The sequence below is a fragment of the Onychomys torridus genome, chromosome 12, assembly GCF_903995425.1.
Source record: "Onychomys torridus chromosome 12, mOncTor1.1, whole genome shotgun sequence".
NCBI classification, from domain to species: domain Eukaryota; kingdom Metazoa; phylum Chordata; class Mammalia; order Rodentia; family Cricetidae; genus Onychomys; species Onychomys torridus.
This window is the reverse complement of record NC_050454.1, coordinates 11987637-12004607: the sequence shown is the minus strand read 5'-3', so window position 1 is coordinate 12004607 and position 16971 is coordinate 11987637. Positions and strand designations below refer to the sequence as shown.

The following is a 16971-nucleotide window of genomic DNA, read 5'->3' as shown; positions in this document are numbered from 1 at the left end:
ACACACACACACACACACACACACACACACACACACACACAATCCAGGCAGGATAGTATATGCCTATAATCCTAGCACTTGGGAGGCTGAGGCAGGAGAATTGCAAGTTGGAAGTCAGCCTAAACTATACAGCAAGTTCCCCACCAGCCTAGGCTATAAGACTCTGCAATAAAGAAAAACAAACAAACAAATAAACAAACAAACATCAAACATCAACAACTAAAGCTGCACACAGAGCAAACAAAAGACCACACATAAACCCATTTAAGGTTAAATCAAACTACTGTATCTAGGTCATATGTCACATGGTGTCACCTGAGGCCTGCCCAGCACCATGATAATTAAAATGGCACATATACAAACCAGACCCAGATCAGGCTAGCACTAAGATCAGCCAAAGCAATGCTCATCACAGGGGGCAGCTGTGGGAACTGAGCTCCTTTAGACTTCAGAAAAGGAAGAGAAGCAGACGCCTCCTCAGCTTACATTGTTTCCATTAGTAACTGTGGCTCAACATGTGTGTTAGCGCCTTCCTGTTCTGGGTAACAGTGACAGCTTCTGGCCAAAGGGCCAGGAGGGGAAGCTGAGAGGACCCGCGAGGCTGGAGCCCAGGGGATCTGCTTTTTTTCCTGGCCTCTCCTTTGTATAACTTGTTCAAATTCCTAGCCACTCCACCAGCTACATGACCGCGTGTGCGCTGGCAAGATGCTTAGTCATCCCAGGGCCTTCCGTCCTACGTAATCCGTGTGCTTCGTGATCACGTAATCTAGGCACATGCGTGGTGTAGCTATGCGCATGCATGGGGGGGGGATCTATTAAAGCAGGTTCACTTGTTCCTTCCCTCTCTCCCTGCACAGTCGTTCCATAGGCCGATGCACATCTTTCCTATTCCCTTCCCTTAATAATACCTCGTGGCTTTTCTCAAACGGTAAGCAGCACCACTAACGAACCACATTGCACCACGTAATAAATAACGTGGGTGCCAAGATAAAGCAGGACCCTGTACTGAGTTCACTCTATCTACAACTGCCCACTTTTCCATTTGCCTGGCTACTGGACTGCTTTGCACAACATTGACTGCTTCCATGGTTGAGTTTTCCCTTTCCAGCCAGTGTAAACAGTCCCCTGGACCCATGGGAACGACCGGAGATTGTCTGGTGTCCTTCTGGTGTCCCCAGGATTGGGCCTTCATCAGCTAAGGTTGGCCCCCATTGCAGGCTTCAATCTCTAGCCGGTTCCCATCACTGCGGTCTGAGATATCGTTCTCACTGTCCTCGGGCTGCGTCCTCAGGCTACGTCCGTCTCACCCTCATTCTCTGGCTTGACGAAGCATTAAATGACTTGTGCCAATCGCCAGTCCTGCCAGTCCTCACTTGATCTCTGGAAGCCTGAGATTACAGTCTTGGATCACATTGTTGTTTTTTTTTTTCTCTCTGCCATGGTCATGAGAAATGAGGCTTCCTCCTCTTTGTCCCACTCCTCCTCTGAGAAATGCCTTAAATATCCCTTAGATAACGATAAAAAATGGCCATCTAATGGCTCCTTGGACCCCAATAAATTATGGGAATTATCTAATTTGTCAGCGAACAGGCAAATGGAAAGAGTTGCCTTACATCCAAGCTTTTTTTTTTTTTTTTTTTAACCTAAGCTCCAACCCTCCCTCCTTGATGCCCTCTCTCGGGCCCACGTGCTCCTATCCTTGCTAATCACCTACTCCCTAAGGAGCGCAGATGAGCTTGGGAGCAGGCTAGGATACATGCTGACAAGGTACATCAAACTAATGCTGCCCATCCACCTGGGCTGAGGCGGTTCCTGATCAGGACCCACACTGGGATTATAATACCCCAGGTGGCTCTCTAGCTAGGGATCGATTTATAATCTACCTCCTGGCAGGTCTTCATAAGGCTGCCCTCAAACCAGTAAACTATGAAAAGCTAAAATATATATATATATATTCAAGATAAGGAAGAAAATCCATCTCACTTTTTAGAACAGCTTACAAAGACTCTCTTACAATATATTAGCCTAGATCCTGAGAGTCCAGAGAGCAGACAGCTCCTTATGACCCACTTTGTCTCACAGAGCTTCTCCCGACATCAGGGCTAAACTTAAGCATCTGGAGAGAAGGCCCCTGACCCCCACAGGCAGAAGTCTTAGCTGTGGCATTTAAGGTGTACCATGGGAGAGATGAGGACGTCTGTAAGCAGAGCTGCCAAATGCTGGCACACACTATCTGACCAGTTGCCCGGAGGCTTCCAGGTCCCTGTTTTAAGTGTGGTCAAGAAGGCCACTGGGCTCATGCCTGCTCTGCCCCATGCGGGCCACCTACTGGGCCTTGTCTGAAGTGCCACCAAGAGGGACACTGGTCAGCTGCCTGCCCCCATGCGCCTCATGACAAGGGACATCAAACAAAGACCACCCTCCAGCCGATCTCCTATGCTAGACTATGGACGATTGAGGGTGCCATCTCTCACAGGGAACCCAGGGTAGCCATTACAGTATTAGGGCGAACCATTTCCTTCCCTTTTGGACACTGGAGCCACTTACTCTATCCTGAAGGAGTTTTGGGGTCCCACCTCTCCTTCTTGTCTCCCTATTGTCAGGGTAGGGGAACAGCCTTACCTGCCTCACCAGACCCCACCACTTAATTGTATTTTCAGTGGCATCCCTCTCACCCACACGTTTTTAGTTGTGCCAACCTGCCCTGTGCCCCTAATGGAAGAGATTTTCTAGCTAAGGTAGGCACTTTTATTTTGTTTGCTCCACGCATTTGCATTACTCCAGCCTCGTCAGCTTCAAGACACCCTCCTGTCTCTACTGACCATGTTCTGCTACATCAGCTTCCCTCTGTGTCTCTTATTAATAACATATTCAAATCTCTAATTAACTACTCAGCTAATTGTTACAGGACCACCATAGAGCCAAAGGCCAAGGACCATCAAGTATACCTAGGCAGTAAGGTGCAGTAACAGTCCAGAGGTATTTATACCCCCAGACTTAAAAGGGTCTGGACTCTGTTAAACTAATAAAGAAAACATGTACCTTGAGGTTTGTCTCAGATAAGGCTTATCTCAGGTGAAAATTAAAAGCATGTTCCAAATTTCTCTCTCTCTCTCTCTCTCTCTCTCTCTCTCTCTCTCTCTCTCCCTCTTTCTCTCTCTCTAACACTAACCAAAAAATTCTCATAGTAGAGTACTAAACATTATAATATCATGGCTACCATCTCAAGATTTTAAATTCTCTATGGCTGCTTCTTCATATGTTTAAAAATTCTTCCAAGCTCCAGAGCCAACTTGAATCCACCTAGTCAGACCCAGTCACAGAGCCTGAAGCATTGGAAGGTGATGGATAATTCCCAAAGCAGCAGGGGACAATCTACTACCCCAGGATGTCTGGCTACCCAAAAGCCCCTTCCCTACCCGCAAAAGTTAACTGACACCCACCAAGTCAGCTGGAAGCAGTTTAGGGAGACACGGCAGCCCCATTCCCGTTCACCTGCCATTTTTATAAAGAACAAAGAGTTTGGAATGTTAGAAATCCTAGCCACTCCCCCAGTTACATGACTGTGCGTGTGTGCACTGGCAAGGTGCTTAGTCTTCCCAGGGCCTTACATCCTACATAATCCTGAGCTGCTTGATCATGTAATCTATGCACATGTGTGGCATAGCTATGTAAGCCCATATGTGCATGTGGGGGGACCTATAAAAGTGGGTTCCACATATCCCTCTTCCTGCATGATCATTCCATAGGCCAATGCACATATTTCCTATTTCCTCCCCTTAATAAACTCTTATAGTGGGTTTTGTTTTACCTCGCGGCTTTGCTCAAATGGTAAACAGCGCCACTTAATGAATAACATTGTGCCGCATAGTAAATAACATAACTGGCTATAGCTTGTCACATCTTGTTAATGATAAGAGCTCAGCAGGGAGAAATCTCTCTCTAGCTCACCCAAATATAACTGACAATCAGCCATGAAGCCAACACATTGGTCAATTTTCTATGACTATTAATAAGTACCTGATACTGGGTAACTTTATAAAGAAAACAAGTAAGCCAAGTGGTGGTGGCCCATGCCTTTAATCTCAGCACTCGGGAGGCAGAGGCAGGCAGATCTCTGTGAGTTCGAGGCTAGCCTGGGCTACAGAGCAAGTTCCAGGAAAGGTGTAAAGCTACACAGAGAAACCCTGTCTTGAAAAAACAAAAAACAAACAAACAAAAAAATAGAAAACAAGCTGGGCGGTGGTGGCACACGCCTTTAATCCCAGCACTCGGTAGGCAGAGCCAGGCAGATCTTTGTGAGTTTGAGGCTAGCCTGGTCTCCAAAGCAAGTTCCAGGAAAGGCTCAAAGCTACACAGAGAAACCCTGTCTCAAAAAAAAAAGAAAAAAAAAAGAAAAAAAAGAAAAGAAAACATGATTTTGGGTCTACATTTTATTCCCAAGTTACAGGTGCACATCTAGTTATGAACTTCCATCTGGCAGAGTTCCAAGTTGTTATAAGACATGAGACATGGTAAGTTCAAAGTCAGTAGCAGGAACTACCCTCCCTCCTTTCCTCCCTCCCTCCCTCCCTCCCTCCTTCCTTCCTTCCCTTTTTCCTTTCCTTCCTTCCTTCCTTCTGAGACAGGTTCTCACTGTGGCACCTTGGCTGGCCTGGAGCTCATGGTGTAGACCAGGCTGGCCTTGAACACATAAAGATCTCCCTACCTCTATGAATGCTAGTATTAAAGGCATGCACCACCATATCTGACACACAGACTTCTTATAAAGCCACCAAGATTTAACCAGGGAGCTCCACCCTGATGACATTATCTAATCTGGACCAGCTCCTCTGAAGTAAAAAAAAAAAAAAGTTCACTTAAGATCTGGAAGCCAGGCAGTGGTGGCGCACGCCTTTAATCCCAGCACTTGGGAGGCAGAGCCAGGCAGATCTCTGTGAATTTGAGGCCAGCCTGGTCTACAGAGCGAGATCCAGGACAGGCACCAAACAAAACTACACAGAGAAACCCTGTCTTGAAAAAAAAAAAAAAAAAAAGATCTGGAGAGATGGCCCAGTGGTTAAGACCACTGGCTGCTCTTTCAGAGGATCCAGGTTTGATTCCCAGCACCCACATGGCACTCACAATCATCTCCAATGCCAGTTCTAAAGGATCCAACAACCTCTTCTGACCTCTTCTGGCACCAGGCTTGCGTGTGGTGCAGAGACATGCACGCAGGCAAACAACAACAACAACAACAACAACAAACACCCACACATAAAGTAAAAAAAATTAAAAATAGTTTACTAATTTCCATAGTGAAAAGGACAGCCAGTTAAATCTCTACCCCTTCCAAACTTCACAATTCGAGTTAAGGCTCAAACCCTATCTAGATCATGGCAGCCTTAGACTAGTCAGCAAGCCTGCCTAGACAGTGCTCGCTGAAGAAGTCAGCCAGAGGTGTTTAGCTGGTGAACTCCTAGGACAGGCAGACAGGGCCTCCTGACTTGTGTTACTATGTTCTTAAACTTGGTGGTCTCTTCTGTACTCTTGTTCCTACGAATCATTCCCATTCTGAGAACTTCAGCTAGAAAGAGGCTTCTAACAGCCGGAGGCAAGTCCTGCTTCCTTCCTTGCCTGACTATGCCTGCTCTGTTGGCCTCTACCTCCCTTTCTACACTGCTAATTTGCTCAATTTCCCACAGTGTCTCCTGCACATCTGGCGAGGTGGCTCCCTCCCATCTCAGAGCCCTTGACCACAGCTCTCCCTCTTGCTGGCTGGCTGAGGTTGGGAGGGGTCTTCGATCCCTTCTGTCTTTGGAGTGGCTGCTGTTCGTTACCTGTTGTGACTTGAATATGGTTGTCCCCTAGAAAGCTCATGTTGAAATGAAGGGGGGAAGGGAGCTGGTGATGGAATCTAGATCTTCACATGCAAACGTTCTACTGAGCTATCCCCCAAGTCAATCAGACTAATATCTGACTGTCACCGTGGCAGTGATGCATGGGGTAATTAGGAACTGGACACAGTGGAAGGAGCATCACCTTCAGAAAACTCAAGGCCAGATTGAGTTTCAGGAGAGCACAGAGGAAATGAAGCCAAGACAGAAACAACAAACAGGTGATTAGGAGCCAGGTTCGGTAGTGCCCACAATCTCAGCACTCGGGAGGCTGAGGCGGGAGGAACCCACGTTTGAGCAAGCAGCCTGGGCTTCACATGAAACCCTTCCCGTCTTTGCACAACAAAAAAGCGGTTTAGTTGTGAAGGCCCACAAAGGTTTCTAGTGAGAGCTGAGCTTGCTTTACCCAGCAGGGCTGCCTTAGAGGGTTGCTTGACCATGTGCATGGTTACCAGGTGATTGGAAAGAGTCTGCACTTGGCTGAGCTGGAGGAAGTCTTTGGCTCTGCCCCTCAGCATTCCTATAAAAAGCCCTTTAGAAGAGACAGGAGGGGCAGGTGAATAAGGACCCAGGCCCTCCCGAGGCTATCCTGTGTCTCTATCTGTTTCTCCCCCCTCCATCCTTCTATCTAAATCTCTTATCCCTCTCTCCTCAAGAGCACCCTGGGGTGAAATGGGAGCCAGTCTCCCAGCTGGCCTCCCACATTGAGTAATGAGGAGGAATTAGTGCTGGTCCCCAGGGAGATGTCACTCTCCTGGGGCTGGATGAGTGACTATAAGAGCAAGTTGTTATAGAGCAACCCCTCTGCTACGTTCTGCCACATTCAAACCAACCCCACCCCACCCCACCCCATCCCACCCTACCTCACCCCACCCCCACCCCACCCCTGTCATGCTAAGAACAGCAGGGGGCCCTCACCTAAAGGGGAGCACAAGTCAAACTAAACCCCTTTTATTTAAAAGTATCAGTCTCAGGTGTTGTTATAGCCACAGAACTATGCAAACTCACTCCCCCTTTTTAAGAAGCTCCTGAGCAACACACAGCATGACCCTGTCGGTCCATTTTCTTTAATGCCCAAGCTACCCTGATTATTTACTTAATCTCCCTCTATGAAACAAAATCTCATGAGACTGGAGGACTTGCCCATCTTGTTGGCCACTTTCAGTAACCATCAGTGCTCAGGACAACCAGAGGAGGTACCAAGAAAGCCTCTGCTGAAGGAATGGAGATAATTAACCAAGGGGCACCTTGGGGATAGAAAGGCACCTTGTGGCCCATACTGAAGTTCCCATGGCAGGTGCCCGCAGGCGGCAGCTGAGCAGAGCCCCCTGTGGAAGACCCAGGCCAGAAACGGTCTCATTCTTTACAGGATACCATGTGCTGAACACACACATCTCCACCTCCTCCCACCACAACTGAAGTCTGGTCGCTGTTCCTGGGTAACTTCAAATGTAGTCTGTAATTAAAGACCTTCCCCAGCCCTGGGCTCAATGCCCGTGAAAGAAAATGCCTCTAATATAGTCTCCAAAAAGAGGGTTGCTTTCAACTTAGTTTTTCTTAGAGTCAGCAAAAGGTCATGTATTAACAGTCAAAATAGTTTAATGTGCATAAAAACTCCGGCCTTTGAATTATGCCTGTTTACAATATGGTCTCTCATACACAGAGTGGTAGACATTCACATCTGAAGGCAGGGCCGCATACTAAGCAGGTGCTTAGACTGAGCTACCCCCCAGCCTGGACCAGGGTTATAGGGGCACAGTGCTATCTATGGTGGCATACCTAAGGACTTCCCCAGTGGCTGTTACTACCGTTAAGCCTCCGGCTGGATTTCACTCTCTGTAAAAGAATAGGAAGTTCTCTCTCGGATCTGCCTTCAGGGTTGAGAACAGAAATGATTATAGGAAGTAGGCGGTGCCTGAAAAAGGAAGACCCCCTAAGGGCTGGGGGTTCGGCTGGCCTTGAAACTCAAGCGCCACAGTAAAAGGGCACAAGGGTCTGACCCGGAGGGACCAAATCCAGAGAACGTTGTCACAAAATAAAGATGCTAGCAAAACTTGGGTCTCCTCTCAAGAGCAGCCCCTTGGCAAACAATGCATAATCTGTGCATAATCCACGGGAAACCCAAGATGAACCCCATCTCTCCTCCCATTTCAAAGGAGTCCAAATCAGGAGCCAGGTATGGTAGCACCCTTAACGCCAGCACTCAGGAGGCAGAGGCAGGAGGATCTCTGTGAGTTTGAGGCCAGCCTGGTCTACAGAACAAGTTCCAGACAGCCAAGGCTACACAAAGAAACTCTGTCTCAAACAAACAAACAAACAAAAGAAGAGGAGGAGGAAGGGTACAAATCAGCCCTTAGGGGTGGTGACCTGCGACATGGCCATGAGGAGGGCAGCTAAGCAAGAACTGGCTCTGAAACATATGCATGTATCCTTGTCGGGCTACTGGGCTAGCCACGTTGCACTGGAAAGCGAGAGTCTCGAAGAGGCCATAGCCCTCCCGCTTTCCAGTGGGTCAGGGGCTAGGTCTCTCCTCACCCCATCAGGGTAAGTCATTCTCAGAAGAGGAGGGGCAGGGCCAGGAATACTGGAGGCATTCGGCAGGAAAGGACTCAATGTTCTGGGGAGGATGTGCCAATGGGCCTTCGGCACCCCAACATGGGGGAGGGGAGAGCCCTGTCCCACAGAGGAGGGCAAGCTGCATCCTCTGCAGGCATCCCACACTGAAGTACCCAAGACAGCAGGCACGGGCAGCCCACTGCTAAATTGGGCCATCCTAGGGCTTTAGCTTGCCTTACATTTTCTCCTTATCATTCGCTTCAGTGCAGTGGTTGGTTGCGTTTTGTTTCATTTTGTTTGTGGTACTAGAGATTGAAGCCAGAGCCCTGCACACACTATGCACGTGCTCTATCACGGAGCCACACCCCTCAGCCCAGTTTAACATTTTTAAAAGCTAACATAATGAGGTAGGGGAGCTATGCTTGGACCCAATAAGAACATTTTGCAAGTTCTGTCTTAACACTACTGATGCGCTTTTTTGTTTTTTAAATTTGCCTGGATACTACAGGAGTCTGAGTTATAAGATCTGGAGAGACATAAATATGTTCTGGACATTTTTCTTCTAATTATTTATTAGTTTTGTTTGGTCTGGCCACAGATGATGAGAGTTTCCCAGAAGTCAAGCCAAAGGAACAGACGACATGTTTTAAAAACTGGTGTTGGCACACGCCTATAATCCCAGAACTTGGGAGGCAGAGGGAGGTGGATCTCTGTGAGTTCGAGGCCAGCCTGGTCTACAGGGAGAGTTCCAGGACAGCCAGGGCAACACAGAGAAACCCTGTCTCAAAAAACCAAAAAGTAAAAAGTAAAAACCTTTGTTCAGAGAGACGCCGACCAGTCCTTTGAGAGAGAATCTGGACAGGAACGTCAGATGATACACACACATTCTCACCATACTTCCAGCACAACTCATGGCAAATCTCAATGGAGTCAATAAAGCCAAGGATCTAGCTGCACAGCTCTGTCTACGGAGACACACCCAACGCTGGCACCCCAATCTGCGCAGGAGATGAACTACTGAATGACGGTCACTGCAGTGTATCTACCTATTCTGTCAATCCCCTCTTGTTACACTCACTCCAGCCCACAGGATTCAGTCTCTACAGATGTAAGTGCACAGGGAGACGGCCTGTCCCTTGACCCTGGATGACTTAGATGACCCCTAGGAAAGAATGAACTGGAGACGTAAGACCTGCTTGAGGGTAGGTAGCCAAAGGTTGATTCTGCTGAACGCTATCATTAATTCTTCATCTGCTTTGCATTCAAAGAATGCCTCACGGTTGACCTTATAATGACAAAGTGACATATGCCTTCCTTGCTCCATCACCCATCTGTGCTTCCCCAAGAGAAAAATGTTACAAGAAATGTCAAAGTCACTATAATGTTAATAGCCAGACTAAGAGAATATTCTATGCCCAGGAGAACAGGGCTTGCCTGTCAAGGGCAGGACCAACTACTGAGGCTATCCCAGGACTCCATTCCCTGTCTGATATTACCATATGGTGAGATTTCATAGCTGTGTTATTTACATACTATCAACACACTAAGGTTTATTTCCAGCTCAGCCTTTGCCCCCCAACTCCAGCCTCAGGTATACAACTGTCCCTTTGAAGGTCTTATTGGGTATGCCAAGTTCAACTTGCCCCAAGTGTGCTTGTGTCCTGATTTCCTGCACATCCCACAGCCCAGCTGTTGGCAAACCTTGCTGACATCACCTTCACACGCTAGCTACCACTGTCATCCAAGTCTTCACCCCCCTGTGGCCTAGATTATTGCAACAGCTTCCCCAAAAAGCTTTTTGAGTCCACCCAGGTCTCCAAGCAGGTCGTTCAGTCCTGCAAAATACGCATCATACCATCTCACTCCTGCATCTAATCTCTCTAACAGTTAAAGCCCAGATTTGTACAGACTGCCTAAGACCCTGCACGATCTTGGCCGTGATATCTTTCTAACCACATCTCTGTTCAGTGTGTCTCTGTCACAGTGGCCTTCCTGCGGTCACTGGAACATTTCCTGGCACGCTGCAGCTTTAGGGCCATGCCTTTCTTGTCCCTCTGCCTGGAAACTCTCCATACAATAGCTACATCTACAGAACTCTCTCAGCTCAGTCCTTCGCTCCTCCACCCCAGCCCAGCCTGGCAATTTCTCTGTTCCCTTCTGCTGTGGATATCGCTCTGTGTAAATAAAGTTCTGATTGGCCAGTGGTCAGGCAGGAAGTATAGGCGGGACAAGAGAGAAGAGAATGCTGGGAAGTAGAAGGCTGGAGAGAGACACCACCAGCCGCCGCCATGAAAAGCAACATGTAAAGACACTGGTAAGCCACAAGCCATGTGGCAAAGTATAGACTAACAGAAATGGGTTAATTTAAGATAGAAGAAGCAGATAACGAGAAGCCTGCCACGGCCATACAGTTTGTAAACAATGTAAGTTTCTGTGTGCTTTCTTGGTCGGGACTGAGCAACTGTGGGACTGGCGGGTAAGAGAGATTTGTCCTGACTGGGCCAGGCAGGAAAACTCTAACTACAAATGGCGTCCAACGTGTTGGCAAGAGTTTCCACCTAAAACCTGAAAAAGATTCTAAGACGGAGCTAAAAACAGCTTCCTAATTGTCTCTCTCAAGTTAGCGGCAGCCTGCAGGTTTGAGCTACTATGGCGGGTTCCTGGTGTGTGCGTCTGACCTGCAGTGTGGCAGGAATGAGGAGTCTACAAGCGGCACTTTACTCTGCTGCGTGGTAGATTTAGTCTTTGCTAGTTTAAAAAAAAAAAGAAAGAAAAACAAAGTTTCTGGGCTATGCACTGCTTTGATAGAACTCCTTCTGATAGTTGATGGTACACATGGCTCCAGACCCAGAGCTGGCGGTAAACTGTACCGCCGCCATGTTGGGAAGCTGAGGTGGGCGGAGCCAGCAGCCACAGCAGCGCTTCAGTCTTACAAAGATGGATATTACACAGAGAATCTGGTTTATGTTGTCTTTGGGATTTTTAACTGCAAAAAAAGATTTGATTGTAAAAGCTGTTGAGTTAAACAAGTATGTAAATTTTAAAGGTACCTTGACTTCAAAATTTGGATATAAGGATATGTTGCTTTGGAAAGGAGTCTCTGCTTTTGTTTCCACAGAAAACCAGAGGCTGTGGATTTGTTTCAGATTAAGATACATCAGGTTTGATCAGCCAAGACCACCTGAAAGGTCTCCGATGACACCATGGCCCAGATGATCCAACATCCAGAATGCTTTCAAGGCAACTGGCTCAGAGGTTCACCCTAATGGACTACTCCATAATCCTAAAATTTTCTTTGTAACCCCATAAGATACAGCGCCCCCCTCCAGCAGGAAGTAGTAAGAGAAACTACGCCCAATTTCCCAAAATTAACAAGCTGGCTTTGGAGATGGAATTGGCTCACTCCTTCTCTAAACCCAGACATATTGCTAAAAGAAAAGGTTAAGAGATTCTTGTGTCCCAAATCAGAAGAGCCTTCTGGTGTGGGACAGAGAAAAACCAGTATTTTTCTTTAAAGCAGGTTGATTATAAATGCGATCTCTTTCTAAAGAAGAAAAGGGGATAGTATATAGATATAATAGGACAAAAGGGTAGATTAAGGAACTTACTTCTAAAGAGCAACAATTTGTTTAAAATGTTTTACATTGGTTTAGATTTTAGTCTATTGATACAAATTTAGTTAATTTTGTTATATTGTGTGTATATTTCTACTCTTGTTTATGGTATTATGTTTATATATAGCTCATTTAAAATTGTAATGGATAATTAAAAATAGATTGATAATTAGTCATCTATGATAATCATACTCGTAGCCATGTTAGTTAAGTCTTCTAGGTATACACAGAGATATTTCAGATAGATAGGTAATCTTCAAATACTTCAAAGACTTACAGAATATGGCATTTAAAATACTTTTAAAATTTAGACTTTCTGGACAGTGAGACATGTCTGCTCCTGGCAGCACCGATTTACTTCAGAGAGGAGGATGGGCATTGAAGACACTTCATATGGAGTTTATCTTCACCTTGGCAAAAATAGCCATTTGGGCAAGAAACTGTTCTTGTATGGACTGCTTGATCGACTGGACATGCAGGACCCATAGAAAGGTGACCACAAAACTTTGCTTGACAAAATGGTCCTTCAGGTTCCCGCTTCGCAGAGGAAATGGCCAGACATTCTATAGGACACTGAGAGAAGTGACCAAGAGACTCTAGCCCTGTTGGCTGAAGACAGATGCCCCAACTTTACAAAGGAACATTAGGTGACTGTCCAGGCTGCCAGCTGTCTCTGTCTACCCTGCAAGACTCCTGAAAGTTGCTTACATCCTTCTCCCATTTCTCAGGTAATATTATATCCCTCTGAGGTCTTTGATGTGGTTGAAGGCTAGATAGTTATAATTTTCTCAGTTATGATAAAAGATAAGTTAGATATAAAACCTTAGACTCACAAATATAAGATAGGTAGGGTATCTTCTTTAATATTGTAACTGTAATTCTTGCTTGATAATTAATTTGTTATATGTAATTGTACTACGTAAAAGTTAAAACCTTCCTTAAAAAAAAAAAAAAAGAAAAGAGGAAGTGCTGTGGATATCGCTCTGTGTAAATAAAGTTCTGATTGGCCAGTGGTCAGGCAGGAAGTATAGGCGGGACAAGAGAGAAGAGAATGCTGGGAAGTAGAAGGCTGGAGAGAGACACCACCAGCCGCCGCCATGAAAAGCAACATGTAAAGACACTGGTAAGCCACAAGCCATGTGGCAAAGTATAGACTAACAGAAATGGGTTAATTTAAGATAGAAGAAGCAGATAACGAAAAGCCTGCCACGGCCATACAGTTTCTAAACAATGTAAGTTTCTGTGTTCTTTCTTGGTCGGGACTGAGCAACTGTGGGACTTGCGGGTAAGAGAGATTTGTCTTGACTGGGCGAGGCAGGAAAACTCTAAGTACACCCTTCCCTGCTTCCATTTTTTGCTTTCCTCTTGGTATCTCACTACGACCTTGTACACATTATTTTTATTATCCTACCTGCATCTGTGAGTCTTATTCAACTGTAAGCTCTTGGAGTAAGGGGATTCCTAAGGAGTGGCCTGCACACCACAGACTCATAGCTCAGCGAATTAAGAGGGTGGTAAGCCAGGCGTGCTGGCCCATGCCTTCAATCCCAGCACAAGGGAGGCATAGTAGTCCTCTTCAAAGATCCATACCTGTTGGCTTTGTTCTGTGACCCACCTAGTTTAACCACGGCCATCTGACTGACCACTGCATTGGAACTGTCCATGGAAGCCTGGTGGGGTCATCGGTGAACACACAATTTTAGCCAATGACTCCCCTCTCCCTGAACCAATAGCAAATAGTTCAGCTGTGAGGGGTGGGGGCCCCTGAGCCCCTCCTCCATCCATGCCTGACTTTGGAGGAGCTGATTCTGTAGTCTACCTGTGTAGGTATCCACAGCATCTGTGTTCTTACCAGCTCTTAGAAATCATTTGCTATAGCATCACTCTTAATTTCTGTGCCTCACTTATCCTAGACCAAATCTGATCCTACTTCACACCTAACTGGTACAAAGAACACCTCCTCCAAGCTACCTTTCCTAATTGCCTATAACAAAAATCAGTCTCCCAACAGGGACTGTAACCCCAGCTACTCAGGAAGCTGAGGCAGGGGGTCAAGACCTTCCTGGGCTATATGAAATCCAAGGTCAGCCTAGGTAACTTAGGGGGACATCATCTCAAAATAATAAAAATTAGGTTGAGGATATAGCTGGGTGGTAAACACCTATCATGCATGAAGCTCTCGCTTCAACCCTCCTTACAGGAAAAAGCCAACCAACCAACCAACCAACCAATCAACCAACCAAACCTCTCCCTCTCTATCCCCAGTCTCCTCTGGACTTCTGTAATTGCAGTGACCCAGTTGGGGTATACTGGAGATATTTCTGTTCATGACTATTCACAAACCCTAGCTAACTAACCATCGGTCCCACCTGGACTGTGAGCACCCCACGAACAGGATTTAGGTAGTGAATCACTGACTTCCAGGTTTCCTCTATAGGATGTGTTGTTTAGAAATCATGAACGACACATGAATGTCTCCGTTCAGCTTCCTTGCCTGCTTAGGGTGTACATGCCTAGTGCTTCAGGACGAATCTGATGTCGAAAGAAAGGCGTCGGCCGCTGCGTCACAAAGGATCCTGGCAAGAGGAAGCCTTTGCAACTCTTCCAAGTGGAAACCTCTGGGCTAGACAGTGACTCTGCACCTGCTGACTATGGGCCGACTTTGGCTCACTGGCTGGAAAAACATGCGATGGGTGTTATGCTGCCTCCTCCTCCTCCTCCTGAAAGGGGCAGCCACAGGGGTAGGGAAACGGACGTCGGAGCCCCACCCAGATGCGCGGACCCACGCAATCTCGGCGCCCTCCAGCAAGCAATGGGTACGGTGGAGTCGCGCAGGCGCCACCTCCTCCACGCCTCACCCGACGTCGCTGTGGGCCTCACAGCCAATCCGAGAGCCGCGGTCCCTTCCAGCCGGCAAGAGGGCGGGGACCAAGGGGGCTCGGCCAAAGCCGCGCTCCCATTGGCTGAGGCGGCACCACCTAGACAAAGCCGCACTGTCCTCCAGACGCTGCGCTGGGGTGGCTTCGGGCCTGGCCCTGCCAGGGCCCCCGCCGCTCTGCCATGCCCAGCCGACCCCCGCGGCGCCGCCAGTTTCCCTGGACCTCCTCCTCCCCGTGCACCGAGGCCCATCCGCTCTCTGCTAACCCCTGCTCCGCTCGCGCTCAAGCGGCTGGACCCACGGCCTCACCGCTGTCCAGCATCCTTTCGGAGCGCAGCAGGCATGGAGGAGGCGCTGCCCAAACTCCGAGAACAGAGGGTGGTGGAGGCCACTGGATGACAGGGGGTGGACGTAAGGGCAAGGTCGGGAGATGGTTCGGGACCGCGCAGTGCCTACAGCTGAGGCTGGAAGGCTGGATGAGTGGCTTCGATCCAGGCTCGGTCTTAGACTATGCGAAGTGACCTTGGGCCAGTTCCTTCCATTCCTGTGGGCCTCAGTTCCCTTCTGTGAAGTTGCGCGGGTAGTGAATAATGAGTGTCAAGGGTTTCACCTAGGGGCCACGAGGCCGCATGATCAACCCTGGGCCTCCCGTTGAGATAATAAAGGACCTTGTTCCTGGAGGCGCGCACGGAGGAAGAGGGAAGCCAGCAGAGGGTGGCGGGTGCAGACCACCGGGGGCCGAGACAGGGAGATCAATCGTTCCATCTCTGATTCCTCTTCGGCCACAGGGCTGTCTAGAGGACACGATGTCCCTTCCCCACCCGCATTCCAAGGACCCCACTCAGGAGCCGCGCCGGGCCAACCCAAACCGAGCAAATGGCGCTGGCGTGCAGCACCCCAGTTGCGGCGATGGAGACCCTCCCTCTTACCCCAAAGCGACCCGGCAAGGGGCTCCGCGGAGGGTTGGACTGGAGGGCTCGTCTCAATCCGGTGCTGTGCAGGTACTCAGCTTCTGGCTTGGAGTTGGCACCCTGCCCCAGTTTCTCAGGACACTCTCCCGACCCCTAAAAACCGCGGCCTCCTGCTTCTGACACCCGGATGTGCCTTACACTCTCCGGTGCGTGCGTTAGAGCTGCGCCGGGCGGGGCCCGACGGCGGACAGCGCGGAGGCGGGGAGAGCTCGGGCGCAGCCTCCTTAGCCCTCCTTAGCCTGGGCTGGCTCTGCGCCAGTCGAGGGTGCCCCTAGTCTCTAGGCACCCCAGAGATAAACTTGCTCTCACCCGTCCATCCCCAAAAACAAGCCTGGGTCAGATCCCTGCAGCCATCGGATTCCTTCCTGGACCCTGGGTGGAGCGGGGAGGCAGAAGGTGCGAGAAGGTTTTCAGCCCCTCCCCCAACCTCCCAACCAGGGGAGAAAGCGCCTCTCCAGGAAGTGAAGAAACCCCTCAGAGGACAAGCCTGGGTCCTTCGTGTGCTTGCTGTCTTTACAGCTCACCGGAGCTAATGGTTATTTGGTTGACTTTTAAACGCCATTTAACCAAATGCCATTTAATTTTTTTTTTCCTCCTGAGGTTCTTCAACGTATCGCAGCTTCCCAATAGGACCCATCTGCGTGTGGTCGGCAGGGATAGATGAACTCTCCTCACACCCCCGCGACCACGAGACACCTGTTTCCGGGATGAGAAACAAGCTGATGGGGCTATGTTTAGATAAGTTACATAAGGACTCAATACAAAGGACTAGGAAGGTGAACACCCCAGGGAAGTACGCGGGAGACGGTGATGGAAACCTGCTAGCTCCATCCCTGGATCTTCAGGGCTGGGGCTGTGTTCCCTTTCTGTGCCCCCCCCCCCGCCCCCGTACTCAGAGCGCTGAAGACCGGGAGAATCCTGGAAAGAGGACGCCTTGGTTTAGTGTGCCCGTTTCATAGACTCGAGCCAGAGTGCTTATTTCAGCGACTGGGAAAGGTGCTCAGTAGGGTGGTACAGCAACCCATAACAACAAATCCCTATACGATAAATCAGGCATGGTTTGTGCTCGCCTTTAA

General features: G+C 48.5%; 1 protein-coding gene across 1 annotated transcript in view; it reads right to left on the bottom strand.

Annotated features, from left to right (window-relative positions):
* Bdh1 (3-hydroxybutyrate dehydrogenase 1) overlaps nucleotides 1-16081 on the bottom strand; it is a 40978-nt gene extending 24897 nt beyond the window's left edge. Inside the window, exon 1 of the mRNA XM_036203879.1 lies at nucleotides 15854-16081. The gene's annotated coding sequence lies outside the window, so the exon portion shown is untranslated. The remainder of the gene's footprint in view (nucleotides 1-15853) is intronic.
* Between the last annotated feature and the right edge of the window lie 890 nt (nucleotides 16082-16971).